Source organism: Megascapheus bottae, chromosome X (genome assembly GCF_031878675.1).
Source record: "Megascapheus bottae isolate mThoBot1 chromosome X, mThoBot2.hap1, whole genome shotgun sequence".
In the NCBI taxonomy this organism is placed as follows: domain Eukaryota; kingdom Metazoa; phylum Chordata; class Mammalia; order Rodentia; family Geomyidae; genus Megascapheus; species Megascapheus bottae.
Genome location: NC_143547.1, coordinates 94,287,101 through 94,304,884, shown reverse-complemented (window position 1 = coordinate 94,304,884; position 17,784 = coordinate 94,287,101).

Sequence of the window (17,784 nt, the reverse complement as noted above, 5' to 3'; positions counted from 1 at the left end):
CAAGACGTATAGCAAATCACCACAGCGTGAGAAAACAAAGCTCCCCACTCCTCACAAAGCAAGTCACAGCTGTTAGGAAACGGAGGGAAAAAGTTAAGTTTTTCTTATAACTTGCTGATTTCCTTCCTCCCCATAATTGGGTTCTAGGGAACAGCTTGAGAAGAGGAGTTTGAGAGAAATGAGTCCGAAAGCACACTGGTAGCATAGGAATCAAGCACACAAAAAAAGTTTTCCCTGTACACCGGCTAGCATCAGGAGGTGAGGGGGTGGGGAGACATAGTTTCAATCTTTTCGGGGGGTGTTGTTTGTTTTTGTTGTTGTTGTTTATGTTGTTTTTCACGTTGAGAAAGGAGTCAGTTACAGCGCTAGGCGGAGTCGGACCCCTTGAATCCGGGTCAAGATTCTTATTTTACTCTAACCAACACTCCCTCTGCAGCTTTAGCTTACTGGGGTTTACATGTGTATTAGGCATCCTAAATTAACCAATAAATCTCTTTTATGTGTCCCCCATTTGTATGTGGTCTGGTCTAAATATTCACATGTCTGTATGGATAGGAAATATAATGGGATCCTTTCCCTCACACTGAGTTCAAACAGTAAGTAGGGAAAAGATTTATTTTTACGTCCAAATCTGAAGCAATAAATAAAATCACAGAAACTGATCGTTGTCAAACCAGCAGATCTTTCAGTCACAATGTGATTTTTGGGTGAAAGATCTAGTTTAGAAGAACTGGAAGGAAAGAGGACACCCTGAAGAGTGGTACCTCGAATAACCAACCCAAAGCTTCCTTCCATCCAGCACCCTAAAAATCAAACAAACAAAAAAATCCCCAAAAACATAGAAGCACATTATATTATCAAGAAGGATTTCTTTCTAAACGCATTTTCTGTGTTGGAGATGAAAGTATTTTATGTCAGAAATCTAGCAATTTTCTTTAAATCCAAGGGAAACACTGCCTTCTTTTCTTCTGTTTTGTATTTAGAAAAGACTTGCAATCTAACACTCGCAACATTTTAAAGACCCTTTAAACCCAGCAAGCGGATTTCCGTTCTGCCAATGCTTCCTGATTTATTTCAATAAATGAATCTTTGAATCCAGGAAGGGAATTATTCCGAGAGGCTGAATTTGGTACCCCTGCCTCTCCCCAGTGCAGTACAAAGTGTTTCCCATGGAAAAGTGTCCTTGAAACTCACCATTATTTGAAAATTTTCCTGGTAAACAGCATTTTTTTTTTATAAATCCCCATCTTCTGTTCAGAGTCCCAGATCTTTTTAAACGAAAATCTGCAAACTGTGATTTTTTTAAAAAAATGAGGAGGAAGAAAGCTGGGATAACATTGCATTTTTAACTCTTTATTTATAAGCTAAGATAAAAAAAAATCCCTTAATTGGCTTCAGAGACTGAACTGACCGATTTAACCCGGGACCTGCAGACATATTTGGCAATCTCTCACTGAGCTTCACATTTTATTGGCTACATCAGAGCTTTCATTACAGTTCCATCATTTCACAAACATTTTATAACCTGAAAATACCTTTAAAGTTTTAATAAATTCAACAAATACATAAATACATATTGTTAATCAATCTTTTTTTTTAAACAAATCTATTTTTGCCTTTGTCCTCTGCAGTGCAAGGCATATTGTTACTCAATGTAATGAAATGCAAACCAGACGGGAATGAGACATTTTCATTGTACTTGTCAATCAGGGCTGTGAGGACAGATATATACACTTGAACTTCAGAGACACAGGCTGAAGTAAATAGGGCTGAACTTGGAGAATGGACTCAGGCAGTTGAACTAAAGCTATCACAATCTAGTTTGGGATGATGAAGGGAGTCCTTAAAATGCAAGAATCTAAGTGAAATCTAGGTAGTAGGCAATGAGCTGTGATCCTGGCTCTTCTTGTCTTGCCACAGAACAGTGTGTGTGTGTGTGTGTGTGTTGTTGGACTTTTTGTTTTGTTTTGTTTCTGTTTTTGTTTTAGGTTAAGGTACCTAGCAGTTAGGATTAGTTTCCTGTAGCACTGTTCCTCTGGGGGACCAGAAGGTGCCAGAAGGGCAAGTTTCATTGGAAGAGGACTTCCCCTTTCTAGATGAAAACACCTTATAAGACCAGAGTATACATTAAGAGGCAGAACTAGACATTACTGAAATACACAATAGTATATTTGATTTTTTTTTTTGGTCTACAAATCTCTTCCCAGAGACAGAAGAAAGAAAAAAGATATAGGGTACCAAGCTTGCCTGATGCTTTATAACACACATTTACCTATGACTCCACATTTATTGTAAGCTGCTAAATTTTTGATTGATTCTAAAATGTAAATCATCTTAGCTTTGAGAGTAGTAGAGAGATGCTTTAAATAATCTTGATAAATTTGGTCATTTGTTTTTCTGCTTTGAAACTAAATCCTGCACCCAAAGTATTGGAAAAGACATCTCTGGACCATATCATAGTATCTAGCAGCGACTCCAGCTTTGGTATCTGGGTTTGGAACCCTAATTTCCATGATCCATCCTGGTTACAACATTCCATCTTTCTCCTTTCCTCTTTGCTGAAAGGCAGAAGCTGAATTATCTTTTATTTTGCCCAAGCTGAGAGCATACATTCCTGCCTCCTGAAAAACAATGTTCTTCAAGACCCCTAAGGAACTTCATATACTTCAAGAATGGCATTTTGTAAAATAAAATTGCCTGTTGTTGTTGCACTTGGTTTGGGGTCATTCACTCATCTAATCCTTTCCTAGTGAGAGGAGGGGAGGAAGGGATTTTGATATTAAAACAAAGCATGGGGCCTTCTTTTCTTCCTCTTTCTCCCTTACCTCCAGAACAGGACAAAGTGGGGGTGAATTACACTAAGGCCTGGGGGGTGTGAATTAGATTTATGTCTGGTTTGGACTTGAATGGCAAAATATGGCTTGTAAAGTAAGGGCTAAGTCTGGCATATAGCTTATATTTATGTAGCTCCAGGAGCCAAGATTGGTTTCAAAATCACCTTTCCTACTTGTAAGGGTGCAGAGGACATTATGCTACTTGGCCCTTTACAGCAAAATTTGCTGACCCCTGACCTAGGTGTGGAACGCTAGTGATAAATATTTTTAACTGGTAGATTTTTATCTATTACTAGCCTTCCTAATAGTCAAGATTTGTTTTGACCTCACACTTCGATCCTTTCCTAGGATAACATTAGCTGTGGAGAAAGATTAAAAATAGTCAAGGCAGGAAGACTCCTGGCGGGGAAAGAGAGGATGAGAGAAGAGAAGTGAGGAAAAGTAGTTGTGAATATCTCAATCAGTGACTAGGTGACCTATGACCCTGAGGGTGGTTTTATTGTCTTTCTTCTTTGGCTAGAGATAGATAGTTTATTGACCCTTTCTGCGTGATTGAACCCTGAGGGGCAACCAGGGCCACCAAACCAAGCAAGGCATGTGAGTCCTGGCTGAGGTCACTAAGCAGTCTGTCTTCAGGAAGCCAGAGGGAAGTGACCCCAGTTCCCTAGACCTGAAGGGCTTTCAGGAATGAAGAGGTGGGATGTCTTTCCCTTCTTGCTCAACTGCCTCTTGATCAAGGCCTGGAGTTCACCCTAATTGCCTCAGTCTTTGTCCCATAGACAGATACTTGTCACCAGTACATTTTAGGTCTACTTCTAGCCCTTTCCCTCTCTTCAAACTAGGTTGAACTGTTGATGTACCTCAGTGGTAAAGCACCCATTTAGCATGCACGAGGCCCAGCACCACAAATACAAACAGGTTCATTAAAAGACACTCAACTGCTTCCAACAACCCAGTGTGCCAATTGCTGCATTATCTCATTCATTTAGGTATATCTTCCCTAGTCTTTATTTACCTTCCCTTTTCTCAACCCCATCAGATTCTATCAGACATTTTTCTTTCAAGCTGTATCTCACTTTCTACCCCAACCCTTGCCACTCACACTAAGCATTATTAGCTTATGCTTCACTTTTTCAGTCTGGCTTAAGCTAGCCAAGAGTTTCTCCTTTAGGTAGCTACTCCAATCAAGCAGTTGCCAAGTTTGGAACATATGTCACTCAGTTTAATTTGAATTTCAAATAACCAACTCTATTTTCCCTTTTTTTATAATTTAACTATATCACACATCTGGCATCTTATATTAAGAGTCTCAATTCTTTATCAGATCTTCAAATTTTATTGGACATTTGTTGCTGATCTAGCAACCTGACCCTCAAGACTATGTTCTTGATGAGCTGAATTATTATTATTATTATTATTATTATTATTATTATTACTCTAGCCTAAATGTGGCCTGGGTCAGATGACATTTGCAGAAGAGAGAAGAGGCACACTGCACCTAAGAATTTCCAAAGGTTCCATTTGCAGAGAAAGTAACATGAGGAAAGGGTGGCTTAAAGGGCCAAGAAGACCAAGTGAGAAATTCCTAATCTATCTTAGTGGAGATGCTCTTTCTTTTTCAGAAGCCCAGGAGTCATCTGGAGAGATGATTGAGATTGGGTTAGCAGGTGGTGTGAGATCAGCCTCTATGGCCCTGAGAGAGAAGCCAAGTGTACTAGCTGTCAGGATGTATGCTGGACATGGAGGCCTCGTACACTGAGGATCTTGAACCCCCAAGCACTTCGTGCTTCTGATTGCAGTGCATTGACCTGACTCTTCTTGCCATCCCTTCATAATTTGAAGCCCAGGTCTTCCCTGTGCCTTCTTTCCCAATGTGCTCTCACTGTGTGCATCCAAGACTTTCTTCTCTTTGTCCTACAGGATTGACAGTTTCATGCTGACCTGACTCTCTAAGTCTTCTGTCCCACCCACCTCTGTCTTCTCCAGCTATAGAAGGGAAGTGCCTGATTTCATGAGAACCCACAGATGGACCTTGGAGGATGATCCACAGCCTGTGCTCTCGCCACCTCCATGCATTTCTGTCAGTCCACATATGTAGACACTGCTCTGAAGTCATCCAGGGCTAAAGGTCAAGTTTCCCTGAGGACTCAGAAGAGAGTGAAACAAGTTTTATCAGCAGACAACATTCTTCCCCTTCTCTGCTCCCTATCCCCTGTCTAGATTCCAGTATCTATCTCTTGTTAAATGAAAGGGAAAAAAACATGGACTCAAACTATTATTTCCCACCCAGCTGTAATGGTTCAGTCCTGTAATCCTAGCTGCTCAAGAAGCTGAGATCCTCAGGTCTCCGCTCAAAAGTATTCTGGACAATAATGTCTGTGAAATTTTTTTTGCCCCAGTTGTGGGACTTGAACTCCGGGTCTGGGTGTTGTTGAGTTCTTCAGCTCAAGGCTATCTCCCTTCCCCTTGAGCCACAGCACCACTTCCCATTTTCTGGTGGTTAATTGGAGATAAGAGTTCCCCATTGTTTAGTGTCCAGGCTGGCTTTGAACTGTGATCTTCTGCTCTCAGCCTCCTGAGTAGCTAGGATTATAGGCATGAGCCACTGCATCTGGCTCTCTGTGAAACTTCAATTAACTATTAAAAACCTGGCAATGGAACTGTGCCTCAAAATGGTAGAGTGCAAGCCTCAAACACAAATGCTCAGGGACAGCATTCAGGTTCTAGATGAGCACGCATGCACATGCGCGCGCACACACACCCACACACACACCCACACAGAAGTTCTTCCCCCCCTACTACTTAGCTCTAATTTCAAGGGCAGTTCAGTAACTTTAAAACATTCCAAAAGATCCCTCTTCATCCTACTACTTAAACAAAACTATCCTCCTGCTACCTTAGGAAAGTTTACTCTTTCCTCTTTCTTCCTTCTCCCTGAAGTGATTTGAACATTTAAGATGTTTTAGAGCCAAGGGCATGACCACTGCCAGCGGACACTAACTGGACTTCTTGATGCTTATGTGCTCCATAACCACTGTGACATTTGCAGCATACCAACTAATAACATGTCTCCTCGGAGGAAAGAGGTCCCATACACTTGCTGTACCTACTTAAAAAGTCTACCTCCAGGGCCGGGAGTTTGAACTAGTGGTAGAGTGTCTGTCTAGCATGCGCAAAGGCTTGGGTTTGATTCCTCGCTACCACATAAATAGAAAAAAGCCAGAAGTGGTGCTGAGGCTCAAGTGGTAGAGCTTCTGCCTTGAGAAAGTCCAAGGACAGTGCTCAGGCCCTGAGTTCAAGCCCAGGACTGGAAAAAAAATCTACCTCTGGGGCCAGGAGTGTAGCTTAGTGCTAGAGTGCTGGCCTAGCATGCATGAAGTCTTGGGTTCAATACCTCAGTACCATATGAATAGAAAAAGCCAGAAGTGATGCTATGGCTCAAGTGATAGAGTGCCATCCTTGAACAAAAGAAGCTCAGAGATAGTGCCCAGGACCTGAGTTCCAGCCCCAGGACTGGTAAAAAGAAAAAGCAAACAAACAAAAAACCCTCTATCTCCCACACAACCTGTTAGGTTCTGATAGTTTTGCAGTTTTCAATTAGGTAGTGATAGTGAATGTCTAGTATTCTTTTTTCTAAGTTTTATACTCAATTATCAACATGAAGTTGGGAGGAGAGATGGTCTGACTTCTGCTCTGGAAGAAATAGAGTGCCTTAGAGTAAATAGCCACCAAAGCCCCTTTGCTTCTGCCCTCTTGGCCTTTCTAGACATATCCTTGTCTCGGGCAACAACCGTTCATGTCTGAAGTGCTCCCAGTAGATATGCTTTGTAAATAAACTTGGTATCCCCACTCTGGACTACTATCCTTATTTGTTCCCTTTACTCACTCAGCATTTCAATGGTTTGGTTTGAAAAAAAAAGCACATCTTCAAAATCTCTCTCAGTCTCTCTCTCTCTCTCTCTCCTTGTCCTTGTGAAAAAATGGAAAAAAATCAAGGAATTCGAGTCAAGAAATGGTTTGATTGTAGCTCTGAACACATATTTGATTTTGTAACAGGATAAAACTTCCACTGGAAGATAGTAACAGACAGAACTCTTTCAGAACAGGACTATTCTCACAATCCAGCAGATCCAATCTTGACCTCCATTTAGAGGAAAGGGAAAGGGATGGGGATGGGTGGGGGATAGGGGAGGTTCTTAGCTAGAATTGTTCCCCAGTGATATTTTTTGATGTTGGTATTTCTTTCCTTCCTGTCCTAGGTAAACTCAAAGACTTGGTGGTAGGAACATATGCTTCTCAATTTGTAGCAACTGAAAGGGACAGAGCTGTTTATGTGTCCTGCAGTTTAATTCAATCTACTGGGACCTCTCAAGGTTATGAAATTCTAAGAAGGATAGGGGCAAAAGTAGTTGCAGTTCCAGTTGCAGAATGACTTGAAACTGAGTCATTTGCTCTACAGAACTTTTTTTTTTGCCAGTCTTGGGCTTGAGCTGAGGGCCTGAGCACTGTCCTTGGACTTTGTCAAGGCTAGAGCTCTACCACTTGAGCCTCAGCACCACTTCCGGCTTTTTTCTATGTATGTGCTACTGAGGAATCAAACCCAGGTCTTCATGCATGCTAGGCAAGCACTCTACCACGAGGCCAAACTCCCGACCCCATCTACAGAACACTCTTTTTTTGATATAAGCAATACTTCAGTAACTGACTTCATTGTTCAAATGATAACTTTTATGCTACATATGAGATACACTAGGGTACCATGCAGAGGAAAATAATGTCAGACTGAGCCTTGCATATAGTTCAGCAAATCATTTTAGCAACTAGAAAACAAATGTGATTGTGAAATTTTTAAACAAATACTTTATACATGGCATGCTTGAGAGTTTGAGTTTATACATACCAAAACATGTTTGTTTTCATTTGAGACTCCTCTTTTTGGTTATGCCTTGTCTAATCCAGATGTATTACTGGTACTTGATGGGACGAATACTCAAATGGAATAGCTATACAAGAGTCTGTCTTCTGAGGAAATAAAAGAACCAGCTCAAGTTTATTTTTATTATTTTTAATTTTGGGAATGACTTCTTCCATTCATATTTTACTTTTGTTCTATTTTGCAATATATACTCTTCAAAATCCATAATTCAATTAAATATTCCTTTTATTCTGGCCCTTTTAAAACAACTTTAGAGATCACTCGGTAGCAATTTGACGTTTATTATTATTATTATTCCCACAAGTCCACAGCTCTCCACAGTGCAGAGAGAGAGAGAAAAAAACACAAGCAAGCTGTGGATGCATGTTTCCTAGCTCCATATTCCCATATGTGAGTATCATTTCTTGAATTATATTGTCATTCTCCAGCAGCTGTGGTGGGTTCAAATTATTACATTGGGTGTAAGGCTTGAATGGGCTGGGAAGCAAACTGCTCTGGGAGATTGCTTGGCATTGCTTTGTTCATCACACATGTCATTTAATTTTCAGTCATTGTTATTATAATGTAGGCACCTCACAAATAATTTAATGAAAGAAAAAGAGCCCTCTGAGATTAGCACAATAGAGAAAATTCATATGCATATGCGGTGTAACACTGAATTTTCTGATTTAGAGAGACCAAATGCTAAATGAATTATTTAGACTATTATCAAGTGGTTTTGCTGTTGTTTTAACTGGTCCACTCAGTGATGTCATATTACTAATATGAAGACTGAGTACAATGAGAAACATGGCCCTAGATCCAGAAGAGCATACATTTCAGACATTTACAACAATCTCAATATTCAAACTTAATTGTTTCAAAATAGGTGATGAGAAAAGTGATAGACCTTTCTTTGCTCAAAGAAAAACAGCACTTCTTTGGTAGCTGAAGGGGTCACTGGAGCATCCGGCTCCTCACCTTCTTTTATGTATCATTTTCCTCAACAGGAAAACTCAGAAGGAAACTTTCATCTGAGCAAAAGGTGAAAAAGTAGTATTCCAGCAAGGGGATAGCAGTACTCGAGTGCATTCTCAAACTCCTCACCTCCAGGCTGTAAATCTTGACTCTATCCCTTTCATTCTCAGTTTCAGTTTAAAACAAGAAAAGACTACATTTAAGCAGCAAAGGAGAGCCCTTACTGCCGGTCCATCCATTTATTGGGCTGTACTCTGGGATTTGCAGTTGGTTTAGGAGGCTACATCTGGGTCATTCATCTCCCCCTCCTTCCTGTCTCACCACAATCGTCAGATATTTAGTTTGAGTTTTTAGTTCTCAGCAGCAGAACTAACAAAAATGACACTCAGATTTTAAGGCCACAGACTCACCCACAATTCTTCCCTATGGGCTTAGGTCACAAATATTACTGAGAGAGTTACATTCATCCGGCTGACTATGAGCTCAAGGATTGGAGAGGGTGGGGTGGCTCAAGGTAGGGTGTTGGGACTAGAAGGCTGAAGAGTGCAGAACTTCCTAAGAGGCACTCTTTCTACTGAGTGTGTGATATAAGAACAGGCCTTGATAAGTTCTCAGTGCAAGCCCGGTTAGGTTCTCCCTCCTTTTTCTTGGACGAGGTGTGGGGCACTTTCGATGAGTGGATGCTTGGTCAGTCTCCTCTTCCTGCTGGACTGCAGTCAGAGGGTCTGCTACTGTGAGATCCAGGAATAGTGGGATATTAGAATGGAAAAAGCTGGGTGATGGCAGCCAGCCCAGAGATGGATCGTGATGTCGGGCCCTGCCTTGGTACCCAGCAGCCCCACGAAGACGGGGGCGGAAGGCAAAGGTTTTTGTTTTTGTTTTGGGCGGGGTGGGGGTGGGGTTGGACTCTGGCGCGGCGCCTGGGCTTCGCCGAAGGCTTTTGGTCAATTCGATTCCCAGTGGGGAACCGTCCCTGCTTTCTCTGCTTCTCTTCCCCCTCCTTCTCCGCGGCTCCTTGGGGGCGCTGGGGTCCGACAGCTTTCCCAAAGCAGCCTCTGCTTGTCCTGGCCGGGAGGGCACCAGGCCTGCGAGCCGGGCTCTGGGGCCTTGCAGCCCTTCCGTCCGCTTTTTTTCGGAAAGGAAGGAAAAGAGCGCAGTTCCCCATCTCCCTTCTCAGCCCGCCCCTGCTCCCGAGGAGCTGTTTAATTAAAAGGGAACCCGCAATGTATACGTCAGATAAAAGCATCGCGCAGAATAAACTAATTAAAACATTGTGTTTGCAACACATTTTATTTCTCCCTCTCCCCTTTTTGATCTTCGCTGTGTTTTAAAGAAATGTCATCGCACCATAAAGCGAGCCGTGAAACGCTATTTCCTTATAGTGTGCGGCGCTTTTCAAAGGCTAGTGTGATATATTTTAGAAAAGAAATCCCGCTGTGAAAGCTTGCGTGTCTTCCCTTTACCAAACTAAGCTCTTGTCAATCACTCCGAGCCTGGTCCAATCACCGAGATGCTTTTTGGAAAGCAGCTCATCCCGCTGTGCTTTTATACCGCGATCCGCAGCCTGTTTTGATGCATTTTTACCAGCACGTCCAGGAAAATAAATGATGAGGCCTCGGACAGTGCAGGCCTGGCTCCTCGAGTGCCCGCCTGGTCCTAACGAGGCGCCAGGGCTTTGTGAGCCTCCCAAATTTTCTCACGTGCCGGTCATTTCGTGAGGTTACTCCGACGTCAACAGGGGTGAAAGCTTGGGATCCGGCTTCTCGGGACCTCGCAATCGCCTGTACTTGGCTACAGCAAGCCTGGATCGTCTCTGTTCAAATAGCTGCCCTCCTGGCGAGTCTGCCCAAGAAGGCTTAACACTGCGCCTCCTCATCCGAGGGGGAGTGGGAGGTCCCTGAAGCTCTTGTTAAAAATGCACTTGTCCAGAGCCTTTGGGTGGATCTGAAGGCTTCCGGGTCTCCTGTTCCCCAATGTGACAGGTCTCACTGTGTCCTAGCTCAGATGAGGGCATTGGTTTTCAACCAGCCGTTTAGTCCCTTCTCTCGACTCCATCTTGCTCGGAGTTTGGGAGAAACTCCCCAGTTTTCCTTGAAAGCCTATCTCAGTGGGATTATGAAACGACCCGAATGCCGGCGCTGTTCGCAAAATGCTCAACTAGATGCCCACCCACAGATCTACATAGGTAGCATCGAACTGATGGACCTGAGGGGATCTAGGCCTACAAGTCCCCATTTGGGACGCTTACCTGCCCAGGGGGAGCATGGAGCCACAAGGCAGTCGCGGCTGGTGTGGAATGGCCACATAGAACCTAGTAAAGCTCTGTAAAGAAGCCCACGAGTGAAAGGGCCTATTTCGCGTGTTCCCTGGATGCAAGGTTAGATGAGCAATACGTGTCACACTTACAACACTTCCACGCGTCCCACCCCACCTCCCTGCCCCAGTTCAGTCTGTCCCTGCCAGGGGTGCGGGGGGAGCACCACCCGGGGACCATGGACGCTTTTGATCCTCACATTGGCTTCCAGGCTTCTGGGGGAGAGACAGAGGAGAAGGAGGCTTTGTGGTCTTCCTTTCAGGCAGCGTTGGAATTTTTGCTTGCTTTTGTTTCCATTTCTACTGCGAACTTGAACCACGACAATCCAAAGCGCTATGTCAAGACGATGAGCCAGCGAAAGATTTGTGACATTTCTGTGTTTGTAAAAATAAACTAAAAAAAAAATTTTTAGCCTTTGGACATACTCACCCAGTGCAATTCATTTATCCATTCGGCTTCTCGCTGAGTTTCCTATCTCCGTTGCTGCTCTGACTTTACACGCTAACATATACATTCCTTAGACTCAGGTTTCTAGCGCCCTCCACGAACACGTTATTTCGAAGAAACCACAACCCCATCCCCCACCTCCAGTGGCCGAATTCCTCAAAGCACTTACTGTTTGGCTTGTTGGTAAGAGCTTGAGAGGATTCAGAAGCCCATGGAAAGAGGATGAGAGTCCTTAGCTCCTCCGAATTAGTGTTCATGGCACTGGCAGGGAAGTAAACTGCTCACTACATTTCCTTCCGAAGCGTGTTCAAATTGGCTACCTCTTCAGTCTGACCCTAAACGGAAGGAAGGAGAAGAAATCTGGTCCTTTTTATACCCTACTACTTGCCCCATGTCCACGCAGTAGAAGAGAACTTGAAATCTCCACCCCCATCCTACCAGTTCGGCTAGGCTGCAGGGTGGCCCTCGGTCTCCAGGGGCTCTTCATCTTTATTCACCACCATCCTGCCCCAAGCAGAGCAGGCCTCGGGCTCTGGACTCCTTTGGTGACCCCTGTGGGATCGCAGCAGGGTATGAATTAGGTGCTCCTATTACTGCTAAGGAAGAAATTTGTTCAGCCTGTTGCACGTGGAATGAGCGAGCCATCTCTTCTGAGCCTTGGGGAGAGGGCTGGGAAGTCTGTCTTGTGCCATAACTCCCCTTTGCAGTGGTCTCTACACAAAGGATGGGTTTTTGTTGCAGCTTTTTATTGAATATTACAAGCCTGTAACCAGGTGCCTCGGGAGTCTATGCACTCGAGAATGTAGGCAGGAAGGATTTCTTTTGCCTCAGTTTAGCCACCTAACAGCATCTAGAATTTTGCTGTGACTCCCACACTACCACCCCAGTGAGTGACAGATCCTGGAAATTTTTGAATTGCTGGATGTACTGTGTAGTGGGATGAATGTGTGGTTTCTATTTATGCTTTTAAAAAAAATCCTAAAAATACTCGCTTGTTTTGATGCGGGGAATTATGTCTTGCTTCCGGCAGGACATTATCCTCTTCGATTTGCGGCGGCTCTCGGGATCAGGAGTGAGCGTTCTGGTTTCTCTATCCACCTGTAAAGTAGTTCAAGTGTACCAATACTCATGGCTAGGAGAAATGTTACACACACACACACACACACACACACACACACACACACACACTTGTGCCACGAGCTGAGGGCCTCGGAGAAGAGTGTGGTCCCCAGAACCCTGTTGGTGGGCTTAACCGTGAGCCAGATTTGACTCCAATCCATAATGGACGCAGGTGGCTGGGGTTGAGACTATGGCACATGCACTTCCTGAGCTTTTTCGATGGCTTAAATATTCGTCCGTCTTTGTCGTGGGCTCCAGGGCTAAACTAAAAAGCCCAGATCAAATCTAAACCCTGTCCAAATGGCTGTCAATTAGCTTTTCCCTGGACAGCAGCGCACTCTCCGGCTTGCAGAACCTGCCTTTGCCATTCCCAGCTGGGAACCCGCTGCTCTTGAGCCAAATCCAGTGAAGGCCAAAGACACCGGAACTGAGAAGCTATATTACTGGCAGAACTGGCTAAACGGCCACTGCTTTTTAATCTAACTTTTTTCTGGGAGGTGGGAAACCCCGTGGGTATAAAATAGGGTATGTGCTTTCATTGACAGATGAGACCTAGTCTCCTATCCTTCATATAGGACTCAAGAAGCTGGCTTCCAATATAACATCTATATTAACTGACCCACATGGAGCCAGGTCTGCCTCCTAGTCAGAACTCACTTTTCAAGAACTCTTCTACTTCTTAGACGTGGATTCAGTCTGTTGGCAAATGAATGGTTTCTTCCCCTTGTCCCATATGTTTTTCCTCAAAATTTCTTTCACTCCGTCTTGAAAACGACTTTCTCTACTCTTGTCCCTAGAGCTACACTAACGACGAAAGTTTCCTGCAGTAAAAATCAGAGGTCGGTGGGATCTTGAAGGGGCAGCACCCCTCCTCATCTCATCCTCCAGTACTTGAACTCAGCGATCCCCAGTGCCAGGAATGATTTCTCAGGAGCTGTTAGCCCCGTGGGGTGGGGATTCACCCTTCCTTTGCTAGGCCTTTCTTGGGCTTTGCCTTAAACGGATACATCGCGCCCCCTCTCTAAGATACCGAAAATTTGCTTTGTTTCTGGACCGCCTCTGCAAAAATCGCAGCCTAAACATTTTAGTTTAGAAACGGACAAACAAAAAAGCGGTCCATCTTAATGCGAAGAAACCAAGGCAGATTCCAGCCAGCATCCAGAGGCGTCAGGGCGACCACCCTTCCCCCCTCTCTCTTTCTCTTTCTTTCCCCCCTCCTTCCCTCCCTCCCTCCCCCCACCTCCGTGCCAGAGATCGCTATCTGGTTGTGAAATTGCATGGCTCCAAAGCACCAGACATAAGTAGCTTCTTTCCCGCTCGGCAAAACCATTTCCTCAATGGAGCGTCTTCTGTTACGCATGTCAGATGGAGAGGTGAAGATTCCAGCGATCTGCTAAACCCCGCTGGGTGCCACACTCCACTGAGGCGCAGTGTCCATCACTCGTGGTGGTTTGGCCGCTGTTCCCGGCGCTACTTTCCTGTCTGCACTTTCTCCATTGCACTTCTCCCTTGGCTCTGACCACCACAACCCAGGCCAAGAGGAAAGTGGCGCCTGCCCTCCCTGGAGTAGAGGATCCGGACGATCACGCGGGAGGTAAACATATCTAGGCACAGAAGGCCATCTGACCCTGAAGGACCCCCGGCACGCCCCTCTCCCGCCCCCAATCCAGAGCTTCAAAGTCGGGCCCACAAAAAGCCAAACACTCGCTCAGTTCTGTTTGTCCAATGCCTGGGCTGGCCCTTTTGCCCTTTGTGCTTGTAACTTTTCTAGACTTCCCTGTTCAACGAGTCTCTCCCCAACCCCTGCCTGTGAACATCTGCTTCCACTCACATCCAAGTCCCCTCCCACCTGGCTCCCCACAACCTCCCGGACGTTCTTGGTACTGAAAACCAAGAAAATACCATTTACTTCTCACCTACTGTGTGAATGTAAAGCATTTTCAAAAATTCCCCTCACACACCTTTACATACACAGAAACTCAGGCTCTGAACTGAATGACTTGGTTCCTTGTGTTCTGGAATTCAGGTGACCTCGAACCCACGAAAACTCTATCCAATTGTGACTGGTCCTCTGGTAGTTTCCCTCCTGAAGCTGGAAGGGAAGGAGCAGCTTTGAGTAGGAGACCTGTGGGACAGACTCTGATTTTCAACAAATACTGTTTGGGGGACAGAAATGTCACCTCACATAGTTTCCTTTTCTTTCTTTTTTTCTTCATCTTTAAACTGCGAGTAATAGCAATTACCTATCTCTTTATTGACTCAAACTCAGAATTGGGAGCTAGAAATGTTCATTAGTGTCACTACAATAGAGTATTGAAGAACAATTTGTTTATTTGTTTCATTTTGTGCCAGTACTGGGGCTCAAACTCAGAGCCAGAGTGTTGTCCCTTAGCATTTTCATGCAATCCTTGTGCTTCACCATTTGAGCTATAACATCAATTATGGTTTCTTGGTGGTTAATCAGAGATGAGAGACTCAAGGACTTTTCTATGCAGACTGGCTTCAAATAGCACTCCTTAGATCTCAGCCTCTGGAGTAGCTAGACTTACCAGCCCAATTCACTGTAAATTGAACTGATCCTCAGTGCTAAAGAATTCCAGGGTTTCTTGTCAGCTGGGGTACTGGATATGATTCCTGTTGTCTCTGCAATAAAGATGGTGATAGGGGTGGGAAAACTCTCAGGGAAGTTGCTTGGCTTCCCAAAGAGCTTCCTCTGAAGCACAAACCTATCCTGTCCTGAAGCCTGAGATATTTAATAAGTCTGCTGGAAAGTTACAGTGAACTCCTAGCAGCCCGTAAATCACAGAATTGGCGATCTCAGATTGCTTTGAATTGTCTTGTTCCAGAACAGCTGGAAATCCTGAATGCTATATGCTTGTTGCTTATGTCCTCATGTAATTTGCATCTTTAAAACATAGTTAGGCTGGCCCAGCTGCCTCATGCTTGTGATCCTAGCTGCTAAGAATGCTGACATCTTGAGATTATGGTTCATAGCCAGATGGAGCAGAAAGTTTCACCAAAAAGCCAGAAGTGGAGCTGTGACTCAAGTCACAGAGCCCTAGCCTTGAGTAAATGAGCTAAAAGATACTGTCCAGGCCCAGAATTCAAGCCCCAGTACCAAAAAATGTGTTGTCAATTGAGTATGAGTATAAGACGTAGCATATTACTGGAGTCTCATTTGGCTTTCTAGAGGACCTAAGCACAGGTAGCTAATGACAGACAATTGTAACTGTATATACCTCCTGCCCACACTAAATCTAACCTTAGGAGTGCCTAGCTTATGTTCTACTGTGTTTGTTTAGGAAAAGTCAAGACACCTTTTCCATCACTGGTGCTCTCAGGACAAGGTGTCCAGGAGCAAGTTACTGAGTAATACCTGCTCTCGTACTGGTATACTTGCCTGTTGATGGTCTTGGATGTCTTAATAGTCTCAGGGACAAGAACTCAATTGCACTCTTCAGTAGGCCAAGCTATTAGGGCACTGGGCCTGGGGAAAGGTAGTCTTTTGTGGCCCTACCTCAAAACGCACCAATTCTTACAAAGTTTTAACTGATTTCCATTCTCGGTGCCATCTTCGACTACAGTGAATCCTATCCGATTTCCCCATTTTGACATAAATATCTCTCCAGAAAATTCCCTACAGTTGAATTATGTCTTTAGTCCCTCCATTTCTTTATCGCACACATTTAATTCTTGCCTTCAACTAACTATTCAAGCACTCATTTTCTTCTTTTCTCAAATAACTTTTGGTCAGGCACAGGATGTGATTTCCAATTACTTATTTAGGGTTGAACCCCTATATCTTGTCACTAGCTGCCTTGTTGGCCTGGGACAAGTAATGTGAGAACTTGCTGGGCACCTGGGGTTCCTATCTGTAACTAGCTATTCAGCAGGCTGAGATTCGAGGATCACAGTTTGAAGCGAGCCTGAGCAAAAAAGTCCATGACACTCTTTTTTTTCCCCCAGTCCTGGGGCTCAAACTTAGGGCCTTGCCACTGTCCTTGAGCTTTCTCAAGACTAGCCTTCTACTACTTGAGCTATGGCAACACTCTCGGCTTTTTCTGTATATGCCATTCCAAGGAATTGAACTCAGGGCTTCATGCATACTAGGCAAGCACTCTACTACTAGGCCCAAGAGACTTTTATCTCCAATTAACCATTAGAAAACGGGAAGTGGAACGGTGGTTGAAAGTGGTAGAGCACTAACCTTGAACAGAAAAAGCTCAGAGTCAGTGCCCAGGCCTTGAGTTCAAGTTCCATGACTGATTAAAAAAAATCAAATTTCAGTTTTTGTATTTGTAGAACTACCTGTTATTAGGAATTTCAGGTCAATTAAATGAAACAGGATTTGTGGAACTCAATTGTGCTTATTCATATGACTAAAGAAATCTTGAATAAAGTGGCTTCCTCTATAACATGTCAAAACAAGAAAAATGGCTCAAAGAAACGTGTATTTTACTTTGCTTCTGAAGTGTTGGAGAATGTATAGAATGAAGGTACTTGTAAAATCTTATAATCAGGAATCCGTGACTATGATACTATATTCCACCTGACATTATACCAGCTGATGATGTATTCTTTTCCCCCAAGTTACTCCTAAAGCAACTTGAAGTAGCAGTTTGTTACTTGGAAATATCTGAATTGATCTCTGTCAATACAGTTCTACCAGGACCAACTCCTTCCCCTACAGAATAAGGTAAGCTTTCCCTTATTCAGTGGTCCATAATTATAAGGACAGTCAAAACGCTGCACCACAAGACCAGTAGAATAACTCTTCCCTTCCCTTCATTTCCATTCCAATCTATTCTTTGCAAAGTGAAGCAAAGGTGGGGGTATTATGAACAGCAGCCCCATTTGGGGTGAGAAAAGCTAAAGAGATACCCTAAGAACTGAAAGTAGACTGTGGGGTGAGAGGACTCATGGAACTACATTTGAGTTACTTACATGACAGGGGGTGGGGAAAATGTATAGAGCCATTGCAACTCCATTAATTTTCCCTTCCTTAATTATTGTCTAATTCTTAATAACTCAATTCACACCTTTAACAAGGTACTAAGAAACATGATAATGTTTCACAATCCCTAGAGTTACTCTGGATCAGAATCCTGCCAGTAGAAGAGACCTAGAAATGTGATCTCAAGGCACAGAGGTAAGGGCACAGAGATAAAACTAGACAC